Raw genomic sequence first — 5689 nt, forward strand, 5'->3', positions numbered from 1 at the left:
TTGGGGGGTGGGTGTCTGGGGGAGGGATAGCATTAGAACTACCTAATGTAAATGATGAGTTGATGAGTGCAGCAAACCAGCATGGCACATGTATACCTATGTATCAAACCCGCATGTTGTGCACATGTACCCTAGAACTTAAAGTATAATTAAAAAAAAAATCAGATCTCGTGAGACTTATTCACTACCATATGAACATTATGAGGGAGACCACCCCCATGATTCAATCGTCTCCCACTGGGTCCCTCCCACAACATGTGGGAATTATGGAAGCTGCAATTCAAGATGAGATTAGTGTGGGGACACAGCCAAACCATATCACCATGGAATATCACACAGCCCCACAAAAGAACGAAATCATGACTTTTGTAGCAACATGGATAGAACTGGAGGACATTATCCTAAGTGAAACAACTCAAAAACAGGAAGACAAACACCCCATGTTCTCACTTATAAGTGGGAGCTTAATGCTGTGTAGACATGGACATAGACAGTGCAATAACAGACATTGGAGACTGGGAAAGGAGGGAGGGGGGAGGAAGGTGAGGGATGAGAAATTACCTAGTGGATACAATGTACACTATTTGAGTAATAGTTACAGTAAAAGCCCGGACTTCAGCACTCTGCAATCTCTCCATGTAACAAAACTGTGCTGGTATCCCCTAAATCTATTAAAAAAAAAAAAAAAAAACCTGTAAAAATTACAAATAAGAGGCCAGGTGTGGTGGCTCATGCCTGTAATCCCAGCATTTCGGGAGGCTGAGGCCAGTGGAATGCTTGAGTTCAGGAGTTCGAGAGCAGCCAGGGTAACATGGCAAAACCCAAAAAAAATTAGCCAGGCAAGTGGTACATGCCTGTAGTCCCAGCTGCTTGGGAGCCTGAGGTGGGAGGATTTCTCGTGCCCAGGAGATCAATGCCGTGAGCCAAGATCATACCACTGCACTTCAGCCTGGGCAGCAGAGGGAGACCCTGTCTCAAAAAAATAAAAAATAAAAGTAAAAATACTCAACCTTACCTTATTCTTAAATATCCATTGCTGTGTGGCTCTGGGGTGACTGTGCCTCCTGCGGTAAAAATGTACCAGCATTTTTCTGCAAGGAATGGGGAATAAATAGGGTTTGGAGAAACAGAATCTCTATGAAGGTATTTACTTACAACGCAAGAGGACATGGGGAAAACCACAAGTCATTTTATTTTGGTTCCTTCAACAATGAAGGACTTCCTGTCTTTGAGGAAGGTGGCGCTTTCTCTGTGTGTGTGTGTGTGTGAGAGTGTGTGTGTGTGTGTGTTTGTGCATGCGCACACACGCTCATTAAGCATTTACAGTCCTGGAATGTTATTCTGACTACTCATAGCGACTCCACTTCCTGCCCACCCAAACAGTCATCCGTTATGGAAAATACGCCAGCCTCTGAAATATTTACCGGTGGCCCCGGAGTGCCACACAGGCATTTCTTATAAATACTCAACCTTCTGTTCAAGTCTCCAGGGGTCCCTTTTCTGTTTGGGTAGCAGGGTGAGTGTCCATGAATTGCTGACGCTGCAAGCTCCCCCATGTCCAGCTGCTCTGTGATATTTATTTTCCACCTCCACTAATTAACTTCATCCTCCTCTCAAAATGCAAGCACCAGGCAGCTTTAGAAAGATGGTGCAGTTTTGCAGATTGCAGGCTTCAACATGCAGGACCTTGTCGAGTGCGTTCAAAGGCTGGTTTTATTTAAGGAGATTTTTCATGGTGCAGTGATTCGGGGCAGCTACAGAGGTACCACTGAAAGGTGGAAAGCCACCTTGGAATGAAAGTCTCTGCAGGAATCAGCTGAGTGGCCTTGAATCAGAAAGGGATGTGGGGCAGATGTAAGGAGTTGACATTGAATTTGCACAATGCCGCCTTGTGTGTTTTCTTGCCTGTCTCCACGACCCTTCTCTAAAGCCACTTGGAAATACTGGACACATTAGCTTGGCATGGATTTAACATCATGCTAGCTGGCAGAACTCAGTGATCCCTGAGCAAAGCCAAAGGGGTGATAAATTAAAGCCATGCTACGTTGGAAAGAGCTTCAGGGGGAAGCAGATTTATCAGTGCGAGGGATGTCTGTAGGCACAGCTGACATTGTCAGCTCCCCCCATTCCCTAGACAGACGGGGACAGGAAGAGTAAACTCATTATTAGATCTGTAATTCCTCTTGGGGATTTTACTGTGCTTCTCTAGCAAGCTCTAAGTGACAAGCATAATTTCTCTTTCGGCACAAACAGTTCTATTACAAATGTGATCTCTCTGGGCTTCCAGTATAAGCCCACTGCTACTGGCACGAATGAAAGACCTAGTAAAAGGAAAGTTGTCTCTGCAAAATGTTGGCACTGCAGAGACTGGGGGTAAAAAGTTTGAAAAGGGGCAGTTCACGCACTCTTTCTTTACTACTCAGAAGGTATTATGGTAATGTTTGTGGCTACAGAGTCTATCTACATGTTTATTTGGTGGAAAATAAGACAACTCAACTGATTATTTAATTTATTCATTTGTTTTCATGAAACAGACTCTGTTTGGTACAAAAGCATCACAGTGAATAAAAGAAGAAAATATACGGTGTGTTCTGACAGCCTAAGTTCCGGCGCAGAGATGAACTTGGCTGTTACATCGAAAGAGGAATTTCCATCCTAAAAAGGAAAGAGCTCTGATGCAAAGACCCTGTTACCTTAATGCTGTGCTTTTAGACAAGTTGGGAAGGGAACTGTGAGGAAGACAGGCCCCACATCTCCTGAAGCTACCACAGAATCTGATATTTTGAATGAGGACAAGGAGTCTTTGTTCTTATAGAACTAATCTGCTTGCAGTTTGCAGGACTCTGCGATGCTAAACAGACATAAAAATCACATAAATTGACTAGGCACAGTGGTTTGGTTCATGCCTTTAATCCCGATAGTTTTGGAAGCCGAGGTGGGAGGATCCCTTGAACCTAGGAGTTCAAGACCAGCTTGGGCAACATAGCAAGGACCTGTCTCTACAAAAAAAAAAAAAAAAATCCAGGTGTGGTGGCACATGCCTGTGGTCCTAGCTACTTGGGAGGCTGAGGTGGAAGGATTGCTTGAGCCTGGGAGTTCAAGACCAGCTTGGGCAACATAGTGAGACTTCATCTCTATTTTTTTTATGAAAATGAAAAAAAAAAGATATACATTCTATTTCGGAGACTGAGGTGGGAGGATCGCTTTGGTTCAGAAGGTCAACAGTGCAGTGAGCTATGATCGTGCCACTGCACTTCAGCCTGGGTGACAGAGCAAGATCCTGTCTTGAAGAAAGAAGGAGGAGGAGGGAGAAAGAGGAGGAAGAAGAAGAAGAGGAGGAGGAAGAGGAGGAAGGAGGAGGAGGAGGAGGAGGAAGAGAAATCACATAAACAGATCCAATTAGTACATCTGCCCAAGTCAAGATTTGTTCTACTGTGCAGAGTCTACTCTGTGTGTCTGCTATATTGGAAAACATACTGCATTGGGAAAAATATTAAAATTTGATCTTCTCAGACTTGTTAGGTAATTATAGGAGCTTCTCAGTCCTTCTTATGTTGTTCTTTCTTTACTTTTTCCTTCCTCATCTTCATCATCATTTTGGACCTCCTAAATTATGCACGAAGCACCCTCATGATTCAGGGTCCAACCTGAGATGCTCTATCTGCATCTCTCAAAACCCCAAGCATATGCATCCAAAGCTAATTGACGAGTGCTCTATTTCTTCAGGAATCAGTTCAGTTGGTTTCTGCCCATTGGTATTAACTACATGAGTTTTGGAGAGAAACTATCGAGTCTAAACACGGAAGTGTTGAAGTTAAGGTAACCATAAGAGAATTATTTATTTCACTAGCATTTTTTGAACATATACTATGTGCCAGGCAAGGTGCAAAGCCACATCTCTGCTTTCATGAAGCTAACACTCTTTTGAGGAGAGGCAGACAGTAAATAAAGAATCTATGAGAAAATCACAGATGTTATGGGAGTTATAAAATAAATAAATGGAGGAATCAGGAAGAGAAACTATCTTGCCATGTGGGTCCCATAGGAAGGTGTCTCTAAGAAGGTGATATTTGAGCTAGTCTTTGAAGGCTGAGACTCAGGTAAACATGACAAGACCAGTTGAAATGATTCCAGGGAGAGGAACCTGCAAAAGCAGAGACCCAGAGTTTGAAAAGTGGTTGACCTGTCGGCCGATTACAGGCACAAGGAGCAGCCGCATTTTGGGGGCAGAAGCCTGAAAATGCAGAAACTCATTGGATATCCAAGGAGTTTGAATTATATTCAAGTGCAGAAGAAGGCCAAAGAAAAATATAAAACATGTTGGGATGACAGTTCTGGAATTCAGGAGATGAGTCAGGCTTGAAAATAGAACGAATAAGTATTCAACAAATACTTGTACATGCATGTTTATGGCAGCATGATTCACAAAATCTACAATGTGGAAACAATCAAAATGTCCATCAGCTGGTGAGAATAAATAAATAAAATGTGGTACACCCATACAATGGGATATTATTCAGCTAAAAGGATAAATAAAGTAATGATATATGCAATGACAGAGATGAACCTTCAGAACATTATACTGTAGGTGAAAGAAGCCAGACACAGAAGGTCACCTACTCTATGATTTCGTTTATAGGAAATGTACAGATAGAGAAATCCACAGAGACAGAAGGCAGATTTTTGGTTGCTTTCCCTGCAGGGAGGGGCTGCTGCAGGGAAGCAGGATGAAGTGTAACTGCTTGACAGATTTCCATTTGGAGTGATGAAAATGTTTTGATCTATTGCTTCTAGGCCTTTTGGCTAAGATCAAGTGAAAATGTTTCTAACTGAATAGAGATGATGGTTGTACAACCTTGCAAAGGTCTTAAACATAACCGAATCATACACTTTAAAATGGTGAGCTTTTTGGTGAATTTTGGCTCAGTTAAAGAAATATATAACCTTAGATGTTCTTAACATTACTCAGCAGTTTCAATAAGTAATTTTGGTTTAAGGAGGAAAAATGCTAATCACAAATAGATTTTATGAGTAATGACAAAGTCAATGGAAATCTATTAAGCCTTTGATGTTTCGCATACATTATTTCACTTAACTCTCGTTGTCTGCCAGGATGATCCTTATCCATTGTCTGCATAAGATCCTTAAAGAAAACTCTCATACTGACAATGAAAAAATCTTTGTGGAGCTATTTGTAGTGAAAGGGTCTTTCCTGAGTTTTCAAAGCATGTTCTACCAGCAGCTGCAGATGCCTCCAATTTATAGGACAGTCCCCAGTGACTTTTGTTCACCGTATCTCAATATCCTAGCTTCTAGACTGACTCTTTCTTATTTATATGGATCGGGAAAAAATATGAGGATGGAGAGTAATTCTATCATATGAGGTTAGCTTCCCGTGCTATAAATGCAGTGGTAAATTAGAAAACATGGAAGAGAGAGAGAGCGTTAGCTTGAATATTTCAAGTTTCCACTTTCAGTGCTCTGACAAAACAGAGTGAGGAGACCTGGGGGCCTTGATTTGTCCCAAGCTGTGTGACATTGCAAAATTGTATCTGTCTGTGACACTGCAAAATTATTTCAGATTTCAGAAATTGGTTTTCTAGCTTTAAAACAAGGGAGGTGGCTTATCAGCAGTTCCTATCCTTTAGAAGGTGATAAGCCTTATATATATATTATATTATATAATAAA

General features: G+C 41.7%; 1 long non-coding RNA gene across 1 annotated transcript in view; it reads right to left on the reverse strand.

Moving 5' to 3' along the window:
- Nucleotides 1-1569, reverse strand: part of LOC105533631 — a 12829-nt gene extending 11260 nt beyond the window's left edge. The window contains exons 1-2 of the long non-coding RNA XR_001005142.1: nt 1471-1569; nt 1016-1091 (exon numbers count right to left, since the gene is read on the reverse strand). This is a non-coding gene — a long non-coding RNA (uncharacterized LOC105533631). The remainder of the gene's footprint in view (nt 1-1015; nt 1092-1470) is intronic.
- Between the last annotated feature and the right edge of the window lie 4120 nt (nt 1570-5689).

The sequence above is a fragment of the Mandrillus leucophaeus genome, unplaced genomic scaffold (genome assembly GCF_000951045.1).
Source record: "Mandrillus leucophaeus isolate KB7577 unplaced genomic scaffold, Mleu.le_1.0 Scaffold127, whole genome shotgun sequence".
NCBI classification, from domain to species: Eukaryota; Metazoa; Chordata; class Mammalia; order Primates; family Cercopithecidae; genus Mandrillus; species Mandrillus leucophaeus.